The following is a 27,500-nucleotide window of genomic DNA, read 5'->3' as shown; positions in this document are numbered from 1 at the left end:
CACACACACATATATATATATATATATATATATATATATATATATATATATATATATGTGTGTGTGTGTGTGTGTGTATGTGTGTGTGTGTATGAGGACGTATAGCATATAAAATCCTAGTTCTTAGAAGAAAGATTTTCAAGATATCAATGTGAAGGAAATTAATTGAAAATATATAGACACCTCATGGAAGCCTTACTGGGGGAATTTAACAAGAGAGTAGATGCAAAAAAAAAAAAAAACTCCAAACTTCACCCGTCCAAATAATTCTTGATGAAATCGTCTATGAAATCAGATTTTTTAATAAAGAAAGTAATATATCCATTAGCCAATGTATTCAGATGTATAGTTTTATTGACAAATTTTTCGTTATTCTATTTATTGATGTCATTCTTATTCCCCTTCTGGCATATATTGACACTTCTTTTTTATAATGTTCTTGATATCAAATTCCTAATTATGTTTAGTAACGTTTTAGTAACGTGTGTGGTATCTGTCTTGGATGATACACCATGCACAACTCTCCTCATTACCAGATGATACTCTTGTTAGATGTTAGAATAATATATGCACGTATGGTCTTATATGTCGTTTTTATTTGACCATTATTCATGTTTCCCTTTATTTTGCAGAAAAAGCCATATTCAATTTAAATTTTTAATGGGAACTTCTTTATACGAACATCTGATATTTACTTGAAACTTGCATTTACATTTTATCCGTCAATGGGAGAATATTTTGCATTTCATAAGGTAGAGAAAGTCCTTTTTTATTAAGTAAACAGTACAGAAATAAGATAGTCTGTAGACGATATGTGCATCTACTGTATTATTTAAATATCCATAAGTTTGTTAATTCATATATTAAAGTTTTCTTATGAAAATGTTGTACTAATCCTCAAAGAAACGATTTTTTATGAGATAAAAAGGTATATTAATCTATACTTTGGTTAATTAAGTGACCCATTCAAACTCATTCAGTTAAAGGGGGGTTATGACTTCTACTGACATTCCCCTATATCACCTATCATTCTAAGTAACGCATTTTTAAAGAATATAATGGAAAAAACAGTATCCTGTGTTGTTGAAAAAATAACTTTAAATTTGAATTAAACTAGTTCCCAAATGACAGGTGATTAGGCAGCCTTGTGATCATATTCTACTATGCATATCTGGCAAAATATATTGTGTTTTTTTTTTTTAATATCCCATATTAATTACTTGATCAGAATGGTACTTTAGCACAGTACTCTATAGACCTTCCCCTAATTTTTGATACTATAATGGATTGGCAAATCTCGTTAATCAAGTCGTTAACCGTCCTAATAAAACATAAGCCAATAAATCGGGCAAGTAAGTGAAGCAATTCAAATACATACACTCCCCCGTCCCTCCCCTCTCCTTTCCTCCCTCTGTCTATCCATCCAGTAACCCCCTTACCTAGTCTCTCGAGCGTTGTTGACTTTACCTTTTCTGTAACCTTTAAATTTGTTAATAACTGGTGAAATTGATATGTTGGATTCTTGCTATTATTCTTATGAACATTTCATGATATTTTTGTATTTCGTTGGGGTATCTAAGAAGTTTATAGCCTATTTATCCAACTGGATGAACCTGCCCTGAGGGCTTCTTTTAACTGTGTAAAAATAATAAAACACGCGTTTTCCAAAGGCAGGGTTGATGGGCTTCACCTCCTTGAAAGGTAGACTAAATGTAATAATGTGTTCTCTTCCTTGAGGGTACACTTGGCCACGCTGTTCTGTCGTGTTTCTCTTCCTCTTGTTTTGTTAAGGTTTTGACAGTTTATATAGGAAATATTTATTATAACAATTCTTACTGTTCTTAAAATATTTAATTTTTCCTTGTTTCCTCTCCTCACTGGGCTATTTTCCATTTTGGAGCCCTGTGCTTATAGCTACCTGCTTTTCCAACTTGGGTTGTAGCTTAGCAAGTAAAAATAATAATAATATGTTGACCGAAAGTTTTACGGTGTATTTGATAATTTTACCATTAACAATTATAATTTGGGTATCTGCAATGGTTTATGCCTAAGCAGTTTGTTGTTTCAGTGTTTGTTTGACAAAGGAGGTTTTCTTATCATAATCATGAGTGGCATGTTACTTTGGCCCTGTAAAGGCAGAAATGCATTTGCATTACGTCTCTATTCCATATACAAAATGGAACAAGCTAACAATAAACTAATGATTAGTCTCAACAGGTGAGAGAAGCTTCAGATTTAGTGGACACACATAATAACACGAAGGGACATAAGAAACACAAGCATATAAATAAAAAAAACAATAAATTTCTTTAGTAGTCCATATAAAATGTTTATTGAAAATATAACATAGAATTAGTAAAGAAACCTAACAATGTATACTCCCATATGATATTGTTACCAGACTTAAGCTGGTGTTCATAATATCACCCATTTTCAATGATTATGTGTAATGAAAGGTAAATGGACTGTAAAACCCGATGATAATAACGGATAAGAGAAGCCATAAAAGTAATATAAGGCTGTAAAAACTATTCAACAAAGGATAGTATAGATTCGTGCAATTGCATTTACCCCAGAGAAGTCAATAAAAATCTTTGTTATATGACCACTGGGACCGGTAGTTATTTGTACTTGATGTAATAACGTTTGAGTACCCAGGAATACGGCCATGCTTTTACGCAGATAAAGTTTAATAGGAATAGATATTTACTTGGATAAAATAGCTGAATATATAAAACTAACACTTAAAAGAACCATGATATGGTTGTTCTGTTGAAGTGTAACCTTGTGAAAGATGATAAGAATTTTATGGGATTTTTTTTTTTTTTTAAACTGGTTGTTGCACTTACCCTCGTAGAAAATGAGGTGCCAATTGAGAGGTTGTCGTCCTGAAAGTATACATAGATTGGTTATTTGGATGTGGTTAATTGGTTGAAATAAATAATCAATAATAGAATCAAGCTTGCTATAACTTCTCAAAAGAGAATATATATATATATATATATATATATATATATATATATATATATACATATATATATATAGATATAGATATATATATATACACACACACATATATATATATATATATATATATATATATATATATATATATATATATATATATATATATAATATCATCATCATCATCATCAGCCGTTACTATTACACTACAGAACTAAGGCCTGGGACATGTCCTTCCACTTTTTTAGTTCGTCAATCCATCGTCTTCTATTCATTCCCCTTCTTTTACAATCTCCAGGTATCCATTATGTTATACTCACTATCCATCTATTGTCTGTCATTTGCATTGTATGTCCTGGCCATGTCCATTTCTTTTTCTTACATACTATTAGAATATCCTATACTTGTTTGCTCTCGTATTCATGTTGTTCTTTTTCCGTTTTAAGTGTTATTCCCATCGTTATTCTTTCCATTGCTCATTTAGTTGTAACTAGCTTATGTTCTAAGGCTTTAGTATTGCTCTAAGTTTCTGATGCATAACTTGATACTAGTAGGAACATCTGATCAAATACCTTTCTTTTTAGAGAAAGTGACGGCCTATTATGTTTCATAATTTCACTCTGTTTACCAAATTCTCTCCATCCCATGTATATCCATCTTTTGATTTCAACATCGTGTCCTGCGCAAACACTTACTGTTTGTCCTAAGTACGTATATTCATTAATTATCTCTAGAGGTTCATCCATAACTTATTTGTTGTCTCTGCATTTTCATTGAACATTATCTTCAGTTTACTATATTAATTTTCAGTCTTACATTTCTGCTTTCTCAATTAAAATCTATCATCTTTTGTAATTCCTCCAATGATTCACTAAACACAAATACTGGTATGTCATCTGGAAATCTCAAGTTGTTAAGGTAATCGCCATTAATATGAATTCCTACATTTTCCCAATTTAAATTCGTAAAATATTCTGCTAGGCATGCTATAAATAACTTAGGAGAGATGGGGTTTCCATGTCCTACTCTTTTATCAATCGGAATTTTTTCACTATTTATATGTGGTTTCAGGATTGCTGTACTTCCCTCTATAGATATCTTCAAGTGTTCTAACATGAGATTCTTCCATTCCTTGTTTTTGAAGGGCTTTCATTACTGCTGAGGTTTTGACAGAATCAAAATTTTTCTCATAATCTATTAATGCCATACATAGTGGTGTGTCATACTCGGTTGATTTTTCCTTTAGCTGGGTAATTACATGGATATGGTCTGGCTGGATAAAACCTGCTTGCTGTCTTGCTTGATTAAAGTCTAGCTGTCTTTCTATTCGCCGTAATATGATTGTTGTAAATATTTTATATACATTATTGAGAGTAAACTTGTTGGGGATATCGTATCGCGTTGAAAGGGTTTATATAATGCCCTGATCAGCAAATCTGCACTAGTTAGGTTTACCCATATTAGGTTGATTTGCTGTGAGTGAGCTTACAAAAGTCTCTCACCTTCACCAATCTGCAGTTGCCCAGCGTTGTGAGGAAAAGGGCCAAACCCCATACACGACTAGACATGCCTGAGGCCTTTGTCTTGCAGAGGTATGTTTGCATACTCCCTATTTTCTCTTTCCTTTTTCTTTCGTTTGTGGAAATTTAGATTTATGAAATTTTCTTTTACCATTTTTAGCAAATAAACTGATATACAACTAATTATAATGATAGTGATTTTGTAACCCTGGAATTTCTTGAATGATAATTCGGAAGAGTTATTTGAAATACTTTTTAATAGGTTCTTAAGTCCATCAAGTTTGAAAAAAAGTAAAGAAAATTAAAAAAAAAAAGAAATACGACCTAGTTCACCACTCACCATTTTTTTTTTTTCTAAACTCGTGTGCAGCTAATTTCTACTTTATATTGGAGTTTTGTGCTTTTTATAAGCAATGAAGTTGTTTATAAATATTGGAAATGTTGCTTCCAAATTCCTTCGATAATATTAAGGTCTCCCAGTTATATAAAACATGAGATATAAAGACAATCTTTAATGTTGCATAAAGATTTTTACTTGATATACAAGTAGAAAAAAAAAGAAAATTGTATTTTCTTTTGGAAATATATCACTTAAGGGTGGTTTTTCTGAGCTCATGAATCCTTCAAAATCAGCTTTGTTTGCATTACACTGCAAGCTAATACTTGAAGTTGGGTAAATCTGAGTGTCGCTTGCGTAAAAAGGTGATATTTTTTTTATATATCTATAAACTATTCTTTGTCCAAAGATAACTCTTCATATCGTCAATATGCAGTATTTATGTACATCTTGGTATTATATTTCTATTCCGATCTATTTTACGCTTGTCTCTTTTCCCCAGCATTCAGACACTCCCTTTTCCTCCTGCCTTTCTGCCCTTGTCGCCTCAGTCTCTTATAATCAATTCTTTCTGTCCTCCTCGCCTTTACCGAACCATGTCTGTGTTGACCAATCAAGTTTTTCTTTCTCGTCTTAATCACTTATGCTAACTCACTGCACTCTCTTGGAAAGCAAAGCCTCATTAGCGACGACCAGTTCTCTTCTCCTTTTGTTCTTTCTTCAGTCAACATTGAAAATATTTCAGACATGTCTATTTGGAACTTTCAAGTTACCGGAGATAATTAGTGTCACTGCTAATCAGCATCACTTCGTCAATATACATAACATTTTTGTTGGGTAATATTAAAATCATAATATAAAACTACGGTCAAATAGATACAATTAGGCCTACCTGTTTCTTGTGAAAAATATCTCTTTCTGAACTCTTCAGAACCTTTTATGAAAGTAATTACACTTGCATTATACTGATAGATGGTACTATAAGGTTAGTTTAAGTCTTATATGTTTATGTATTTATCCATGAAATATTGGGATTTTTATTTGATTATTCCAAAGCAACCGAAATAAACGGTACATTAAAAAGTGTCTCAAATTATGTCAATATCATCTTTCAAAGAACTTAAATTGAAAGAGTAAAATATTATCTCGTTCCATCCGAAATGATGCTATCAATGATAAAACTAATAATTAATTCTTGTTCATCATAGTGTAACATATTCGATCAAAATTGACTTAGATATCAAGCACTATCGAATTGTAATGAATTAAGTGAAACTTAACTTTTATTGAGGAACGTAACACGAATTTCAGATTGTTTCCAGATACTAACATTTCTCACTTCGGTTGGAATGGTTCCAAAGAGGAGATATGATGTCTTTAAACTGTGTAAGATGAAACTTTTTTCACGAACATTGCAGTATAACGTACATTACAATATTTCATCCACGTCTCTTATTTATTATATTAAAAAACGTTAATTAATACTCCACTTGTATCTTTGTTATGAAATCTTTCACGCGAGAGCCCAGTTAATATAGTATTATTTACTAACTAATATTTTAAAAGTATGTTAACTATTTCTCTAAACAAAACCCTGATACTCCAGAGGTTCAGATTCAATAAATGTAAGTATATACATATATATATATATATATATATATATATATATATATATATATATATGTGTGTGTGTGTGTGTATATGTATGTATATAAATGTGTTTGTATATATATATATATATATATATATATATATATATATTATATATATATATATATATATATATATATATATATATGTACAGTATATATATATATATGTATGTATATATATATATATATATATATATATATATATTTATATATATATATATATATGTACATATATATATATGTATATATATATATATATATATATATATATATATATATCAAACAGGTATTTTTTAAAAAAACGTACCTCACGATTACCATAAAGAATATTGAACATCATCATAAACAAGTTAGTGTAGAGAAATACTGAAATTTATTATCAGTTATAATCCTGCATTGGCAAATTTCCTAACCTTGAAGTAATCAGGGGAATTTCAGAAGTTGAAATTTGCTGCAAAATTCTTAGGCCTGATTTTATAGTTTATGTATAGTGATTTATTTCAACGTTGTTACTGATGTAAATGTGTTTTATTATTATTATTTTTTCTATAGCTTATCATATATAGTTTTTCCATTATTTCTCTATTTCCCTCCGCACGAGCCAGTTTACCTAGTGGAACTTTTTAGGTTTGTAGTATCCTTCTTTTCATATTTGGGTTTCTGCTTGGCTATTAATTATGATAATAAAGATAATATTGTTATATCTATGACTACTACCAATACTGTTGATAATAATAATAATAATAATAATAATAATAATAATAATAATAATAATAATAATAATAATAATAATAATTGTTATCGATAGCATTAAGAAAAAAGTTCATTGTAATTCCACATGTAGCTACCAGAGGCACAATTTTTATTTCATATCCGGGATTTTTCATTTTTTTTGGTTAATTATAACAGCAATATTAATTTATCTCTTCCAATATTTTTTTGTATCCTATCGTCCTCACGCAAACGACACAAAGGAATAAAGACGTCTCATATGCATTCCTAATGGGGTTTATCTTTGTCAAATCAAGGGGTTTTTAAAAATATGTAAGGGTGAATGAAATGTGTTTTTGTGTATTTAAAAATTATTTAAGTGAGCTGTAGATGGGATGAAGATAAAATATGTACTAGATCAGGTGACTGCATACATGACAGAATATTGACACCGTTTGGGTATGATGTAACAAAGTGAAAAATTATCTACATCCGAGTCCAAAGCAAACACACGTTACAGGCATTTTGTATGTTTGAACGAAATGTTAGTAGAATTCTCCTTCTGAGCGTAAAATAAAAGTGTTTAAATGATGGAAAGTTGGGATTTTCATCCTCCTTTCACAAACCACTATTACGGGAAAAAAAGAAAAACACGAAATACTGGGGTGCAATTTTGGAAACGTGAGAACGTGCTATGAAATAGAATACATGTACGCAATATCAATTTATCAATACCCGTACGGATAAGGCCATATAACTGGGTCATTTTAATACCCTTGTTCCATTTTCCATCATGTGATGTAAATGACTCCAAATATGTTTCAATTCCCTTGCTCTATTTTCCATCATGTGATGTAAATGACGCCAAATGTTAGTTAGATAACCCTGAAAATTCTTTCGATTAGATAAAATATTGTAAAAAATGCCATATGTTGATTTGAAAATATCTTGGTTCTTGATTGATATGGCAGAATGTGGCCCCATTCTTATCTTTTCCATACGCTAAAACAAACATTCGTTACTCATTTACAGGTTTGGCTCAGAGGCAAATAGTGCAAGATGGGTTCTTTTTCTGATATCCTAAGTGATTCAGTTGGAAAGACTCCAAGAACTGAAGTGGACCATTTTTCGCAGTATAATATTTCTTGCAAGTAAGCCAGTTATTTATCTATACTCTTATCCTGCTGCAAAGTATGATATTAAAAACGTTGCCTCTTTAGTGTCAGAGAATATTCATAAATCTCCTCGTCGTGAATCTTAGAGAATATTAAATCATCCACTATACTAAAGTTAGACTAATATTCTTCATTCCTGTTATAGCAATATTTATATATAGTATATGCATTTCAATATGAAGATTTTAATTGCCGAGAGCATTCCTCAACGTTTAATAAGAAAAAAAAAATACTACTTAATCCAGTATTGATGAAATAAAATTACTCCTTTAAGGAATCAGTACTCTGAGGTAAGGTGATGATATCATCTGTGCGAGCTTTAAAGTGCCATATTGCTTCTAGATTTCTCTCAGTAAATAGCGGATTACTTTTGTTGAAGATTTTTTAGAAAAAAAATGCTAAATTCTTTTACCGTGAGCAATTTTTTTGTTTTATATATTATTTACTATGTAAGTAGAATCAAGAAACAAATTATAGTCATTAGGTATTGGATATGTACTCAAAATATAACGAAAGTTTAAATGGAACTATGTCTACTTTACATAATCTCCACTTCCCCAGATACCAAATTCCACCCGATAAACATGAAAAGGAACAGGAGACTTGATGACGTCTGAGATAAATTTTGAAACGAAGCGAGGAAAAAGACTTGCCGGCTTCTTCCTTTTCCATTCATCTTCCTCAGACACGTTGTCTCCGGAGGAGACACCCTTGAATTTTATAATCCCTCATTATACATGAAATCTCTTCCCCTATAATCCCCTCTCTACCGCCCTAAGCTCGTTTATCAAGTTAAGAGTCTAGTCTACTAGGGCTAAATTTCCGTTGATTACTAGGGAAAGGAAGGATTGTCTTATCAGACTACTATCTATAGAATATAAGAAAATTTTATTGAACTTTAAAAAGATAAGAATTTAGACCCTCTTTTGTGAAAAAAAAATGCTGAAAAATATTTTACATGTATATTTCACACATGTCATCCAAAAGTATTATCACATCATTTCTTATAATTTTTATTCTGGATATAAATCCCTATTTTCTATTTCTCAGTTTGACCTGTATAAAAAACAAATATATGCGTATGTCACAATACTGGACTTGTCATTTAAATGAAAACTAATAGTTTCAGCCGGCGGTTGTTTTGAACTCGCATCAAGGTCCTTTAGAGTTAAAAATACATATCACCTTGGGTACAGGTTCATGCAGATTGAGAAGTGAAATGCATGTAGCCATTTTACACTCTTTACTATAGCATTTACTTACACCACGAAGAAAAATAAGCATTTGTTATATAACGCAAAATCGTGCACTCTCACGTGCGCACATGCAAACAAGTTCAAACTTGAAGCAAACGTTTTTATGTTGAACAAGTTGACATATGTCCTTCTTCATAGTTTATATTGAACTGATCCATATTAACATTGTTACTGATTTTAAAGTACTTTTTTTCATTACTTGGCGTATTTTATTTATTTATTTCGTAATTCCTTTTCCTCGCTGGGTTACTTTTCTTGTTTTAGCACAGGGCTTTTCAAACTAGGATGTAGCTTACCTTGCAATAATAATAATATTATTATTATCGATGATACTACTACTACTACTACTACTACTACTACTACTACTACTACTAATAATAATAATAATAATAATAATATTTAAAGTATGTGTATGATACTCTATATGCATATATATAATGTATGTTTTGTGTGGTGTGTGTGTGTGTGTGTGTGTGTGTGTGTGTGTAACCATCCATGATCTAGTCAGGGGCTTGCCTTTCAAGTCAATAACCGCTATAAAACTTTTGAGCCACAAATGCAATGGTATAGATAGCTTCTCTTGGGAAATCTATCTACTGTATATGTCATACTGGCCTTTTATTACCCGTGTCTACCAATGTTGGAAACTCTTTAATGGCTTTAGTATTCATTACAAGCGATGATGATATCCAATTGGGGTTGTTGAATGACTTAATAGGTGAATATGGGTCTAATATGTAAATGGCTTTTGCAATTGTTTTTGTGTTTGATTTTTATTCGCATATGCGACAAAATATCGCTAATTTAGCTCTGAATTGCTATTTAAAGAACACCATTTGGATATTCAGTGAACTCAAACGCATTATTTAAATATTTTGGAAGGCGTTGTAATCTACTGCTGAAAATATGTTTTTCCTGTTAGCTTCACAGACAATATTTTACTGAGCAATCTTAATACAGGAATATCTTTTATCACTTTAGGTGTCCCTTGTGACATGAATACGATTGAAATTTTCTCAATAACCTTATGGAAGCATTCTACATATGAGTTGATAAATGTATATTAATTCCTCTGATAAATCCTCTAGATTTGCCCATTTTCTCTGCACATGAAAACGTGCGAGGAATAAGAGCGAATTTAAAAAAAAAAAAAAACTCTCGGAAAGATAAGTGGAGCAAGCACATAAGCTGCCAGACGTCTGGCGTATTATGTGAAGGGGAAAACTCGGAAGAGATGAAAACAAGTGATCAAACTCTGCAGGAAGTTGAAAAGGGAAAATCTCTTTTCAAATCATATCGAGTCCTAACTTTGAAAATCTCCGTAATACTCGGGGCTCGGAGAATGGATTCAGGAGGCGGATGAAAAGTCGGCGAATAAACTTAAGACGACCTTCATGGAGATAGAAGCATTAAATTTCTTCGCCAGAATAGAGGAATCGCCCCTTCTTTTCGCACAGTATTCTACAGGAATATCTTCTTGGAATTTACCTACTAAGCAAAAATTAACCATAGATATATTTTACAGTTCCCACAACGAGAAAATTTTTATCAGGATTTTAAAAATGCAATCCTCAATTTCCCTTGCAAAGGGTTTTTTTTTCTTTCTCTTATCCAAGAGATTCATTTCCATCTGAGAAATTATGTGGTTGATTTTATTTCAGAAAATTTGATATACACATTCGAATGAATTAGAATTCCTACATGGAAAAATAGAGAGCAATAGAATAGTAACACAGATATTGTTGTGGGTGATAATCGGAGTTAAATACCTAAGCCTTGCGTCATAATTTACTAAATCTGTCACTTGGTTTGCGTGTCTACTAGTCTTCCACGAAATATTCGTATAAACGCCTACATCATGCAAATTCTAACATTTCATATCAAAAACATAGATTATTGTTACAATTCAGCATGAACTTCGTCTATCTCCAGATTTTTATTTATGAAACGATTTCACAATGAAAAAATAAAATAATATAGCCTGTATTTGTTCCAGGTGACACAAAGTATCATAGGTATTTTTTTTTTCAGTGAATCTTTTACCCATTTCCCCTCTTATTCATGTTTCCAGTACTGTTTCCTCAAAAAAAAAAAAAAAAAAAAAAAAAAAAAAAAAAAAAAAAAAAAAAAAAAAAAAAAAAAGAACGCTTCGTGAAATTATGACAAAAATGGCCTTATCTAAAATCGATAGCTGAAAATGGAAAGTCCATTTTGAATGAGCATGATTCGGTAACAACAATGGTTAAGTTTCTCAATATAACATTATAGAGTCATTTCAGTTTCATGCTTTCAGACTGTTATATAGTATTACAAAATAACCATGCATGTATGAAAGAAAGAGATTGCATTTTGGAAATTACAAGCATAAAAGAGTTTTTGCTCATGCATTAATTGACTCTAACACAAACTGACATACTGTATATTTAATACATGATTGCCCATATACGTACTATGGGCTGTATTATGAGACAATACTTAGCCTACATACTAATCAAAGTTTTGTATTAGAACCCCTAGCAGTATTTATTGATTTTTTTCAATTTAGACAGAAAAGTAGAATTATAAACGGTCTGTGACGACATTACGAGTAACCAATGATACAGCTAATGTTAATAAAGAGAGACGATCTTTGATATATATATATATATATATATATATATATATATATATATATATATCTATATCTATATTTATATATATAAAGTATACTGTATATATATATATATATATATATATATTTATATATATATATATATATATATATAGATTAATAGGTAAATACTTTTATATTTTTAGAAAATTATTGTTTATATATATATATATATATATATATATAATATATATATATATATATATATATATATATATATATATACACACACACATATATATATATATTATATATATATATATATATATATATATTATATATCCAGACACTTACTTTTAACTATATTGGGGAGATGGTTAAATTATGATGAAAAAAAAAACATAATATATTTCATTTACGCACATGGCTGGCTAGAATATGGCAAAAAGAGAAAACTCCAATCTATATGAAAATAAGAAAACTCATTATGTAAGGTTATAAAGCTTCAGGTTTAATCAGCTGTGTTCTTTCTTTTACATTGAGTTGATGAAGGGGAACGATTATATTTTCGGAGATGTAGTTTTATTCTTTGGGACAACAATAATACTGAACTAAGCACCAGTGTTATCCCTCTCCTCACTGCATAAAAGTGACCTGTTAATCAAGTCAACAATGTAATTAGAAAGAGAATTGTTGAAAGGGTAAATAATAATTACCCGTCGTGTAACCTCCATCCTAACAAGATTGGGGTCTTTTGGGAAAATTCATGCTCAATAACTAGTATGAAGGTAATAAGCACTCATTAATAATCGTATGAGCATGCAGATGATGCTAAAGATATGTAATTGATTTTCTAGAGCTACGGGGATTGTGAAGTGTTTCGTATTCTGTAGAATGTAAAATGTGTCTCTGTAAGCTCATTTACTTGGCTAATTTACTAACTGAGTAGAGTCGAACCATCAAATGAGAGAGGAACGTAATTTCATTTGCAAATCATTTTGCCCTTTTCTTGTGTTCGTATTCTCGTTTTTTACAACATAGAATGAGAAAATTAATTATTGAAATAATGTATAAATGAGAAGAAAATAGTTACTCAAATCTCTGTGGCACAAGAGTTTTCCATTAGCACTTGTATAATAAACACGCACAACTCCATATCAGTGTTTCAGACCCAAAATAAAAATTTCAACTCTTTGAAGTGAATGTCACATGTATTCATGAACATTTTAATGAAAATGCACATTTATTCAAACAACCCTCCGATATTTCATGGTCACCTGAAATTAATATAAAAAAAGAAAAAAAAAAAAAAAATATTCGCAATATGTAAATATGCGATCGATGGGATAAAATGGCTCTGACACTATGGTAGCGCATGGGATGTTGCATTGGAAGTCCGTTTTGATGATATACTGTAGCATTCAGTAGAACAATGCATAACATCTTGTTTTTCCTTGGAAAAGGAGGATGAAAACCATGCTGGGTCGGCACGGTGACACACAATACAGATTGTGAAAATGAGGTGGCCGATATGGTAACGTCTCTGACTGGCGATCGCCAGACTGGGGTTCTAGCCCCGCTCAATCTCATTAGTTATTTTGGTCGCTGCAATCTCACCATCCTTGTGAGCTAAGGATGGGGCGTTTGGGGAAGCCTATATGTCTATCTGCCTGGCCCTTCCTGGTCTTAGCTTGGGTGCTGATTATATGTATATATGGTCAGTCTTTAGGGCATTGTCCTGCTTGCTAGGGAAACGTCACTGTCTCTTGCCTCTACCATTTATGAGTGGCCTTTGAATCTTTAAAACCACTCGGAGAGTCCTGAGTAGAAGTCCAGGGGGTGCCACCAACCATTTTTCAGTATCTTCTGAACCCGGTCCTGGAGAAATTTTACTTGAAAGGTCCGCACTAGAAATCCTGACAGGGAATATGTGAACATAAAATATGTGTTGTCAATTTTGATATTACTAAGAGCGAAAAGAATTGCGTAAATCTTTCACCAGTCAAATTGTGCTTCTCGGTACTCTTGTGCATCGGCATATACATAATTAATTGCATTATATGCTGGGATTTTGCTTTGTGTTTCCTTATTGATAACAGGTAATTTTTTTTATTACAGATTTCAAATTTGTTGCATGTTGAATGTGTTAGTTTTCTTTAGAAAATAAATAAAATTATCTTATCTAGAATACTTAGGGATGGAAATAGTCACGTTAATATCTGTTATGGAACACTAAAAGAAGTATAACAATATATTCATTTATGGATACATACAGCAAATAAAAACGTAAATACAATCACATGGACACACATAGCACTTCTCTAGAGTAGTGATAAAAGTATGACAGTAATGTAAGGAGACAAAATAATTTGGAGAAATGTATAATACGAGAATGGGCTCTTACGTAAAATATATCAATACTCTTCTTGAATTTTTGTTGATGTTTTGTGAAAATTGTTTAATGAAAAGGGAATAGTTTAATAGGTTATTTAGTTTAAATTCTTTGTATGATTGTGGAGAAGTATGCGACATAACTTTTAAGTCACCCTGAAAATGATGACCGAATTCCTGAAACGTTTGTGAGATAATAAACTGCAATTATAATTCATGGTAGTTACTCGCATCATATATATGTATATATATATATATATATATATATATATATATATATATAAATATATATATATATAAATATATATATATATATATATATATATATATATATATATATATATATATATATATATATATATATATATATATATATATCATCATCATCTACTTCTCCTACACCTATTGACGAAAGGGCCTCTTAAATTTCGTCAGTCGTCTCTATTTTGTGTTTTTAATTCGATACTTCTCCATTCATCATCTCATGGTTCACGCTTCTTAGTCCTCAGCCATGTGGATATATATATATATATATATATATATATATATATATATATATATATATATATATATATATATGCACTTTAATTGAATGATTTAAAAACCTTTTATGGTAAAACAAGCTTTAAAAGGGATTTCTCTCGTTCCCTTTAAAAGCCGAAAATGTTTTTGTAGTCGGTCGGTGTACTTCCAGTGTTCTATGAACATTCTTCTTTTTTATAAATCGTTAGAAAAACCTAATGCCTCCCTTCAAAACCCGTCAACCCCACCCCCACCACCACCCCATTAATAAAAAAGTAAAAACACGTAAATGGACTTGAAAGTCTGAAAAAGCGTTCTTCCTAAAGCGATAAAGAGGGCGTGGTGTAAAGAATACGAATGAGCATAGAAGTGCAGAAAAAAGGAAAATAAATTTAGGTTGTCGTTAAAAATGAACATAGGCTTTAGGGGGAGGGTAGGGGAGCCGAATTCTCACAGTATCGGAATGACATCCATTCGCTGATTCAAATTTTCAGACAACCATTTTTACATATCAGTTCCAGGCAATATAGAATAACCTATGAAAGTGATATTGACTTTCTGCGACGTAAAGGGAATTTTATATGCCGGTACCTTATATAGGAAAAGCTATAAGATAAAACTTGAAAAAAAGTCGATCTTTTTATTCGGATGTTCTAAAGATATGTTTACATGCAGGAAACATTTAAGTAACATATATTATCATTATATAAAAAAATTATAAATTTAATGTATCAAAACAGTTTATATTGCTGCTACAAACTGTTTAGATGCCTATACAGCATACTGAAAAAAAAAAAAAAATTGAGATCTAGATACAGAACTAATAAATGCAACTCTCCTATCCCACAATCAATCGAGTAACCATATACGTAAAAATGTGGCATGCTTTACATAAACATAAGTAATACTGCACTGTTATTGTCCAGTGGCTACTTTCCTTTTGGTAAGGGTAGGAGAGATTCCTTAGCTATGGTAAGTAGGTTTTCTAGAAGAAAAATACTACATAATCAAACCATTGTTGTCTAGTATTGGGTATTGCCATAGCCTCTGTATCATGGCCTTCCACAGTCTTAAATTAAAATTCTGTTACTTGAGGTTACACTCAGGCACACTATATCTTATTTCTCTTCCTCTTCTTTATTGAAGTTTATAGTTTATATATAAATGGTATGATTTAATATTGTTAGTGTTCTTAAAATATTTTATTTTGATTATTATTTCAATTGTTGTTTATTTATTTCCTTATTTCCTTTCCTCAATGGGCTATTTTTCCCTATTTGAGCCCTCTGCAACTAGGGTTATAGCTTAGCTTGTAATAATAATAATAATAATAATAATAATAATAATAATAATAATTATTATATTGTTATTATTATTATTATTATTATTATTATTATTATTATTATTATTATTATTGACTAGAGTAATTTAATCGAGTAACCATTTATGTAAAAATTTAGTATGTTTCATATAACAATAAGTTATACTCATGTGTTTTGACTCTAGAATATTTAATGAAGTAGCCATATATGTGAAAATGCGGCCTGCTATACATCGGAAACCCGTTATTCCTATGTCTTTTGCAGTGAAATGTTGATGTGATCCAAAACGTACAAATAACAACTCAGAACCATACAACAAACTTTATGTAGTAAAAAAGAAATTATTAGATAACATCAACTGATAGATGGTATATATTAGCAATCCGTGTTTGCCAACGGTTATATAAGCAGATGAACAACTTGGTGGAGGAACGAGAACTTTTGGTGTGGAGGAAATGCGCCCCCCCCCCTAATCTCGATGAAGGCACTGGCGTGGTAACAGAGTGACGGATTGGGTTTAAGGCGAGAGACGAGTTGTCTTTTCGGCTTCTACTCCTAATGCCAAACAGATGATCTTACTGCAATTAGTATGGTCCAGCAGGGGCCACTCGCCTTAGTTACATAGGCACTGTGCATCACAAGGAACTGGCTATCCTTCGATGAATGTTGCTAATGAATCCTCTATGGGTTTGGCCAGTCTATGGAAAGGGAAAATGAAAGAATGCCTCAGTCCGGGACGTAGCGGGGTGCTAAGAATCTGTTTATAAATACTAAAAAAAAATTCGAAATCGATAATTGGAATGTTAGAGCCATGAATCAGATTGTGAAGCTACAGCAAGTGGATAATGAATTTGAGAAATATAGGTTGGATATCTTCTCCCTAAGTGAAACACGTTGCATGGTGATTGGAAAGGAAATCTTAGACCAAGGCAATTTGTATATCTAGTCAGGAAGAACAGATGGAGTTGGAAGAGAAGGGCTAGGAAGACCAAGAGCAGAAAAGGCATTAATTGAGTGGAGAGCTGTAAACAGTAGATTGTTACTTGGTAAGTCTAAATCAAAGTAGTGCAATATGAGTTGTAGTTTGATATGCCGCAACAATTGTTTCCCCTGAAGAAAGAAAAGATGATTACTATGAAGAAACTGCAGAGTGTAATCAAGTTGATCCTTGAGAGAGATATGTAAATTATGATAGGTGACCTCAATACTGAACCTGGAAGGAATAATCAAGGTATAGAGAATGTAATGGGTGCTGAGGGCTGGTGAAGTTGCGAAAGAAAATGGAGCCCATTCTCTTAAGTTTTTGTTCAGCAAACAATCGAGTCATTGAAGGTACTCTTTTCCAGCCTAAGGACATCCACAAATATACATGGGCTTCCCTATGTGGCAATTTCAACAATCAAATAGATCACATAGCAATTAATAAAGAGTGAAGAAGTACTCGAGAAATGTAAGAAGCTATAAAGTTGCAGGTAATGGTAGTGATGAACAGCTCCTCATTGCAACACTGAAATTAAAACTAAAAGCACCCAATAGAAAAGTAGGTAGACCACCTAGGTTTGATACAACTAAGCTTCTAAAAGATGAGCACAGAGAAACATTTGCAATTGAATGTAGAAATAGATTTGTAGCGTTAGAGACTTTAAGAGGAGAAGAGCAGACAATTAACGTAGAATGGTGTGATATTAGGAACATGCATCAGTCAGTTGGTAGTGAAGTTTTTGGATATGCAGCTACAAGGAGAAAGCCATGGATATCAAATGATGCTTGGGATACTATAAAAAAAAGTCAAAGACATAAATTGATTGTTGAACGTTTTCGAGGACATGATAAAAATTACAAGTAGAGCAATCTAAGTATTCCAGTATTTATAGTGAGGTCAATGAAAAAGCCACGGATGACTGGAGAGAATATTTAGAGAGAAAAGCAGATGGGGTTGACAATACTATGAATTTAGGGAGTGGCTATGGTGTAAGAATGGGCTCATAGAATTATTAATGAAATATCTACTGAGGTAAAGAACCATTTCCCCATTAAAAAGAGAGATGGATATTTTATAATAACAGAAAATGAAGAGAGGTTAGATGGAACACTTTAGTCAGCTCATGAATAGATAATATGAAGTGAATAATTTGATTGATATACCTGAAGCTGAGGAAGACCTTGATGTGCCCATGAATGAATTCAGTGTGTTTGAAGTCGAAGCTATCATTAAAAAACCCAAGGGATGGAAAGCCCCTGGATACGATGGAATAACAGCTGAGATGATTCTGGCCGAAAATGGCTGAGGACTATGAAACGTGACGTGGGAGATGATGAATGGAGAGGTATTGAATTAAAAGCTCAAGATATAGACGTCTGGCAAAATCTAACTGGGGATCTTTACGTCAATTGGCGTCGGAGGTTATGATGATGATGATATATATATATATATATATATATATATATATATATATATATATATATATATATATATTATATATTATATATATATATATATATATTATATTATATATATATATACACATATTTATAATATATATATATATATATATATATATATGTGTGTGTGTGTGTGTGTATATACACACATGTACAGTATATGTGTATACTGTACACACATCCAGAGGAAAGGCTAAGAAGCCTTAGAAACTTTGTTTCATATCTGCTTGCATAGATTTGCAATTGAAGGATTGATCTCCATCGTATCGATGTGTATGTGCACGAGAAGACCGGTGCCTTCAACTTTATTTGAAGGATGGTGATAATGATCTCTAACGATTCCAGGTACCGGTTGAAGCTAGCAATGAAATATCAGTATCACCCGTAATTAGATATTGCTGCTGAATCTGTAATTTAGAATTTCATTTCATGACACTGAAATTGGAACAGCTAATGATTAATAATCTCTACTTCATGCATTGCGTATAAAATTTTTTAAAAAGTACACAAAATACATGTATATATATATATATATATATATATATATATATATATATATATATATATATTATATATATATTGTTTTTTCGTATTATAAATATGCGTATATTTGAGGTATTGATTCTCTCTCTCTCTCTCTCTCTCTCTCTCTCTCTCTCTCTCTCTCTCTGTATATATATATATATATATATATATATATATATATATATATATATATATATATATACACACACCTATGTTTATATAGACAACATATTTCGTATATACATCAAGAGAAATTTTACGATGAACACACACACACACACACACATATATATATATATATATATATATATATATATATATATATATATATGTATATATATATACGTATATATATATATATATATATATATATATATATATATATATACACACCTATACACTCATTTGTCACAAAATTTCTCGTGCGCAGTTTCCATTTAATGCTAAAGCAATTCCGAGAGAATTTTGAAGGAAAACATAAAACTTGTTATTGTGTTGTTTTTTCATTTAACTCTACCAGACACCTGTTACGGTTAATAACGAATGCATCTCGTCATGGTAATTTTACAAAGGAGTCAGTATCCTTATATAAATAGTTCAGTGCATTCATACAAAAAATATTGTAAAAAAAATATAAAAACGTTGAAATACTTGAACACAATATATATGAAAATTTGAACATATGTTTCACAAAACACAACACACACACACACACACACACACACATATATATATATATATATATATATATATATATATATATATATATATATATATATATATATATATATAATCATCATCATCATCATCATCATTCGTTACTAGTCCACTGCAGAACAAAGACTTCAGACATGTCCTTCCATTTACATCTGTTTATGGTCTTTCTGTGCCAGTCCACACTCGGAATCTTACTTTGTTTGTCAATCCATCGCCTGCTTTTCCCTCCGCTGCTTCGTTTACAATCTCCATGGACTCATTCTGTTATTTTCAATATCCTTCCATTGTCAGTCATTCTCATTTTATTTTAAATGTTGTTACAATATCCTGTTCTTTATATATATATATATATATATATATATATATATATATGTATATATATATATATATATATATGTTTTTGTGTGTACTTTAATGTAAACGGTGCGTAAGGAGATCATCTCGATTTTCCATTGTAAATAATTCGATAGGGAGCTGGTGTCTGTATTAGATCTAAATTGTTTCAATCACTTCGTAGATGGGACTAACATATTTCTTCCATAATGACGAGAAAAAATCTTTGTATTAATCATTTCCTGCGCTCATTGAGGTTAACGATTTTATTCTTGTAACTGTGATAATTGAGTGTTGTCTCCTGGGTATTTTTTGTTTAAACTTTAAAAAAAAACAAGTTTTTCCTTGGCTTCTGTTATCCTTTGCAAGGGCGTATAGTTCAATTTTGTTTCCATATGCAAATTAGAGGGGAGCATATCTTTGCTCTAAAAAATAAGTTTTATTTATATGCATAAATGAATAGTTGTCTATTTTCTGATTATATACTTTAGTCTAGCAAATAAGTTTACATTTTGTCATGGTGTATTTACTTCTGATGACTTGATTTTTGTTTGTAGTTCAAACTACTTCTAAATACAATAGACTTTTGCTTCTTTAGACAACATCAATTATAAGGAATTTGTGTACTGGCCCCTTCACGGCTCATTTAGCTGTTACTGGCCACGTTGTGGTGAAAACAGACCAAATCCCAAACATGACTAAGAACATGTCTGAGACCTTTATCCTGCAATGGTCTAGAAACTGCTGCGATTGTTGTTGCTGTTGTTGATAAGGTGATTGTTGATATTTTGATGGTAATTTAATAATATCTTGTAATCATGACCCTAGAAACCTGTCTAGTCAAGATTCAGCTTATTCATTTTAAATTTTTTCTAAATATAACTGTTTACTTATGATTCATAAAATGACAGGCATACAAAAGCACATTTATACCCCCAAACACACATACATACATTATAAATATATATGTATATATATATGAGTATATATATATATATGTGTGTGTATATATATGTAATATATATATATATATATATATATATATATATATATATATATATATATATATGTAATATATATATATATATATATATATATATATATATATATATATGTGTGTGTGTGTGTGTGTGTGTGTGTGTTTGTGTGTGTGTTTGTGAGAGAGTATGTGTATGTGTATGTGTGTGTGCTTACGATATGGTCTACAAGTTTTGAAGGAAAAAGCATCTCTAGAACCACACAAAGGAAGCCAAATACAAATGGCGCCGTGTAACAAATCATATTTATAAATTCAGTTTATATAGGTGTTCTCTTGCTCTCTATTTATATCTTTCTTTCACTATCTCTATATGTATCTTTCTCTCTCTTCATTTATACTCCCACGTATGTACTTACTCGAATATCATGCAGACTTGCAAAATCAAAAAGTTTGTTTTTCAATTATATTAGAGAAAGAACCCGGCAAACCGAGACATTCATTATTCGTAGTTTAATCCTAACTCCGTCCTCTTCATTTAATTACTCACCGACCCGATGAAGTCACTTGACATATTACATCTAATGAGGTCAATGTGGATGAAATGACCTTAGCCAGTTGCTAAATGTATTTCATACAGGATGAAAGCGACGACTAATTACTGAATAATTGCCCTGTATATATGAGAAGAGCCGAACAATAAATGCTACTTTTAGGCAATTCCAATTTTGGTAAATGGATTTTCCTTTCCCCTCCTTACCACAATGCTATAAATTGGTTGTGTTATATTTATGGAACGTGAGGTAATTATTTGTATTGGCCTCTTTCCCCCTTTATTTAATTCAGTAATCATGAATGCAAGATTAAAATCTCACCAAATTTATATTTGGCCAATTTATTTTCTCTACATTACAGTATTCAAAGAAGGAGAACTACCTCGTTGTATTAGGAATTTCTGAGAACTTATTTCTGATTTTTCAAAAGTTACTTTACAAGATGAGTTATTTCTTTTAATTAAAAAATCTTAAAATCTATTACCTCTAAGTCAATATTTTAGGTATTAATGTTAAACTAGTTGTATAAAACATTAAACGAATTGTTGAATAAATAAATAGTTTTACATATTTGTTATCAGTATATTTGCTTATTTCACAGATATTTTGACTGAAATAGATTGAAACTAGAATACGAACTATTATAGGAGAGGTGAATAATGGAGAACCTTTACTCAAACAATAAGTTTGAAAGTGTCATTAGATTATCAAAACGGTTCAGAAACTTTCCTGACTTATTAGGTTTTTTTTTTTTTTTAAATGAAGATTAAGTAAAAACTTAATCCTTAACATCTCGGGTCACACTTTTCTTCGATATGGAAGATATTGGTCCATAAAGAATCTTTTTTTTTTTTCCTTGGCTCCAGCCGTAAATTAAAACAAGACGTTTCCATACATGTTCCCAGACGTAAATGCATGGGTATATTCATAGGCGAACACATAACCGCGTGCCATACACACACACACATATATATATATATATATATATATATATATATATATATATATATATATATATATATATATATATATATATATATATATATATATATATATATATATATATATATATATATATATACTAAAACTGATATATATCCGGACCTATTTATGTAATTTCAGGCGTTTTGCTTTTTTTTTCTAAATCTTTCATTGAACTCCAATTCTAAAGACCCTGTATTAGATATTATAGTTCCTAAATACCTTAATGATTCTACCTCATTAATCATTTTTCCTCCCAATCAAGTCGCTTGCAGCGGGGTGGCATATGCTGCATATATATATATATATATATATATATATATATATATATATATATATATATATATATATATATGTATATATATATATAATATATATATATATATATATCACATATCTGAGGAACGTACATGGAGACGTCTTGTGGACTTAATTTACAGCTGGAGATAAAAACATCTTACATTAAAGGTAAGACAAGTGTGACCCAAAACGCCAGGATTTCAGATTTTACCTAAATTTCCTACCTCATTAATCATTTTTCCTCCCAATCAAGTCGCTTGCAGCAGGGTGGCATATGCTGCATATATATATATCACATATCTGAGGAACGTACATGGAGACGTCTTGTGGACTTAATTTACAGCTGGAGATAAAAACATCTTACATTAAAGGTAAGACAAGTATGACCCAAAACGCCAGGATTTCAGATTTTACCTAAATTTCCTAAAAAATATTTAGTATAGTCATCTTTAAACTTATTGTTTGATTCTCAATTCTACGTTTCTTTGTTTTTCTTAATAAACAAGGTCTAAACTAAGGTTGTGGATGATTTGTACATTCTCCGTTCCCAAAAGTTTCCTCCTCTGCTGCAATGATAGTTTTAAGTTCATTGTTTGATCCATTAACAATTATTTATATGGGTTATTCATTTAATTGTCCTTTCCATTGATACTAAGATGATGGTACCAGTAGGAAAGTAGGCTTTCCGTTTGCAGCTGAAACAGTGGAAAAAGTTAAATGGGTGCTAGATACTTTCTTTTCTAAAAAGAGATCATGTTATTAGAGGTGTAAAAACTTTGCTAATTGTGTTTGTTTCGTATCCTCTTTCTAGATCTCTTTGCTAAACGACCCATAGACGCTGAATGTTTCGACTAACCTCAGAGAGCCAGTCCATGCTGTCCTCCCCAATTTAACGTTGTTGTTGTTTTATTTTTTTTTTTATTTTTTTATTCTTTTTTTATTTATTTTTTTTTTGATAGGAAGATATTATCTTATCTTTTGTTTTCTTTCTCAGTCATGTCGCTTATTTTATATCAGTTCTTGGGTATATGCCTTCATCCTGCTGGAGTTTTCCCCTGCATACCGAAATTTCTTCTCTGGAGCTTTCCCTTCGCCTAGTTATCATCAAGAGTGTCATATATACATTTAAAAGACTGTATATAACCTTCAATAAGACCCAAATTTTCTGGGTCGCTTGTACCTGTAAGCTGTTTTATGTCTTGAATCTGACGAATCGAAGGAATACTATTCTGTACGAAGTATTTCATATGTTCGTATGATAACAACTGTAATCACGTTTTTACTCTGTGATGTCCGTCGTAATGATGGCATTATCTACGTATGGATTTTCGTATATATCATACCTTTATATCGTTTGATATAACAGTATATACAATAAACGAATGAAATATGATACATTTCTTTTCCTTTCCCTCTGTAGTTACGAAACAACAATGTATGAAGCCCCTTGTGATGATTACGAATACCTGGTAAAAATGATTTTGTTTTGATTGATGTTGCTTTTGTAATAGATATATTTTATGTACCTTGATAAAATACCATTCATTCCACTCTCGTTTCGTGGAAGAGAAAAAGAGGGCTTTTGAAGAATGGCTGCAGAGTAATAGTATAGAGAAGTATGAAAAATATAAAGAGAAAAATGTGGAAGTAAAGCGCAAGGTACGTGAGGCAAAGAGGGCAGCTGACCTGATGTGGGGTCAGGGATTGGGTCATTCATATGAAGAGAATAAGAAGTTTTGGAAAGAAGTGAAGAGAGTAAGGAAGGCTGCCTCAAGAATTGAAGAGACAGTGAAGGATGGAAATGGAAGGTTGTTAAAAGGAGAGGAGGCAAGGAAAAGATGGCCAGAATATTTTGAAAGTTTACTGAATGTTGAGGATAATAGGGAGGCAGATATAATTGCTGTTGCAGGTGTTGAGGTGCCAGTGATGGGAGATGAGAATGAGAGAGAGATTACAATAGATGAAGTGAGGAGAGCACTAGATGAAACGAGAGTAGGAAAAGCGTCTGGTATGGATGGTGTGAGAGCTGAGATGTTGAAGGAAGGGGGTGTGACTGTACTTGAATGGTTGGTGAGATTGTTTAATATGTCTTTTGTGTTGTCAATGGTACCAGTAGATTGGGTTTGTGCATGTATTGTACCACTATATAAGGGTAAGGGAGATGTGCATGAGTGTTGTAATTCAAGAGGTATTAGTTTGTTGAGTGTAGTTGGAAAAGTGTATGGTAGAGTAATGATTAATAGGATCAAGGATAAAACAGAGAATGCAATCTTAGAAGTACAGGGTGGTTTTAGAAGAGGTAGGGGTTGTATGAATCAGATTTTTACAGTAAGGCAGATATGCGAGAAATATTTAGCAAAAGGTAAGGAGGTGTATGTTGCGTTTATGGATCTGGAGAAAGCGTATGATAGAGTTGATAGGGAAGCAATGTGGAATGTGATGAGGTTATATGGAGTTGGTGGAAGGTTGTTGCAAGCAGTGAAAAGTTTCTACAAAGGTAGTAAAGCATGTGTTAGGATAGGAAATGAAGTGAGTGATTGGTTTCCGGTGAGAGTGGGGCTGAGACAGGGATGTGTGATGTCGCCGTGGTTGTTTAACTTGTATGTTGATGGAGTGGTGAGAGAGGTGAATGCTCGAGTGCTTGGACGAGGATTAAAACTGGTAGACGAGAATGACCATGAATGGGAGGTAAATCAGTTGTTGTTTGCGGATGATACTGTACTGGTTGCAGACACAGAAGAGAACCTTGGCCGATTAGTGACAGAATCTGGAAGAGTGTGTGAGAGAAGGAAGTAGAGAGTTAATTTGGGTAAGAGTAAGGTTATGAGATGTACGAGAAGGGAAGGTGGTGCAAGGTTGAATGTCATGTTGAATGGAGAGTTACTTGAGGAGGTGGGTCAGTTTAAGTACTTGGGGTCTGTTGTTGCAGCAAATGGTGGAGTGGAAGCAGATGTACGTCAGAGAGTGAATGAAGGTTGCAAAGTGTTGGTGGCAGTTAAAGGAGTAGTAAAAAATAGAGGGTTGGGCATGAATGTTAAGAGAGTTCTATATGAGAAAGTGATTGTACCAACTGTGATGTATGGATCGGAGTTGTGGGGAATGAAAGTGATGGAGAGACAGAAATTGAATGTGTTTGAGATGAAGTGTCTAAGGAGTATGGCTGGTGTATCTCGAGTAGATAGGGTTAGGAACGAAGTGGTGAGAGTGAGAACGGGTGTAAGAAATGAGTTAGCAGCTAGAGTGGATATGAAGGTGTTGAGGTAGTTTGGCCATGTTGAGAGAATGGAAAATGGCTGTCTGCTATAGAAGGCGATGAATGCAAGAGTTGATGGGAGAAGTACAAGAGGAAGGCCAAGGTTTGGGTGGATGGATGGAGTGAAGGAAGCTCTGGGTGATAGGAGGATAGATGTGAGAGAGGCAAGAGAGCGTGCTAGAAATAGGAATGAATGGTGAGCGATTGTGACGCAGTTCCGGTAGGCCCTGCTGCTTCCTCCGATGCCTTAGATGACCGCGGAGGTAGCAGCAGTAGGGGATTCAGCATTATGAAGCTTCATCTGTGGTGGATAACGGGGGAGGGTGGGCTGTGACACCCTAGCAGTACCAGCTGAACTCGGTTGAGTGCCTTGTTAGGCTGGGAGGAACGTAGAGAGTAGAGGTCCCCTTTTTTTGTTTTTGTTTCATTGTTGATGTCGGCTACCCCCCAAAATTGGGGGAAGTGCCTTGGTATATGTATGTATGTATGTACCTAGACGCAATTCTCTTCTGTCATTTATTCTTAACGCACACTATTTTATAATTTCTACTTGTTGCATGATTTTTTTCCTTCAAGGAAGAATACAAAATGATTAGGATTTCTAGTTTCTGGTGAAAATAAATTATAGACTAATAAAGAGACAACGTACTTATCTGTAAAGTTAGAATGGCAGAATTGAGGATGGTCGATCACTAGAAATTTATTTAATATACCGTGATTATAGAATCTATTTATACCTGTTAATACAGCAATTTCATCAGGAATATACAATGCGGATAATAATAATATTAATAGAAAGCCAAATATGACGTACTCAAACCAATAGAAGTGATGGTTCATAAAGTTGAGGGTTGCTTAGTAAGTTTCAGTAACTATAACATTACAATAGCTTTCTTTTACCCTCGGCATTTCTAGAGATTATAGGATTACCTCCATAATTCATGAATACCTTGTATTAACGAAAACTACCACTCCCAAC

General features: G+C 32.0%; 1 protein-coding gene across 3 annotated transcripts in view; it reads right to left on the bottom strand.

Annotated features, from left to right (window-relative positions):
* The window catches only part of LOC137640113 (carboxylesterase 4A-like), a 182,230-nt gene that overhangs the window by 123,676 nt on the left and 31,054 nt on the right, over positions 1-27,500 (bottom strand). For all 3 annotated transcript variants that reach the window (XM_068372586.1, XM_068372587.1, XM_068372588.1), the window contains exon 2: positions 2,850-2,888. The gene's annotated coding sequence lies outside the window, so the exon portion shown is untranslated. The remainder of the gene's footprint in view (positions 1-2,849; positions 2,889-27,500) is intronic.

The sequence above is a fragment of the Palaemon carinicauda genome, chromosome 4 (genome assembly GCF_036898095.1).
Source record: "Palaemon carinicauda isolate YSFRI2023 chromosome 4, ASM3689809v2, whole genome shotgun sequence".
Classification (NCBI taxonomy): Eukaryota; Metazoa; Arthropoda; class Malacostraca; order Decapoda; family Palaemonidae; genus Palaemon; species Palaemon carinicauda.
This window is presented reverse-complemented; position numbering and strand designations above follow the sequence as displayed.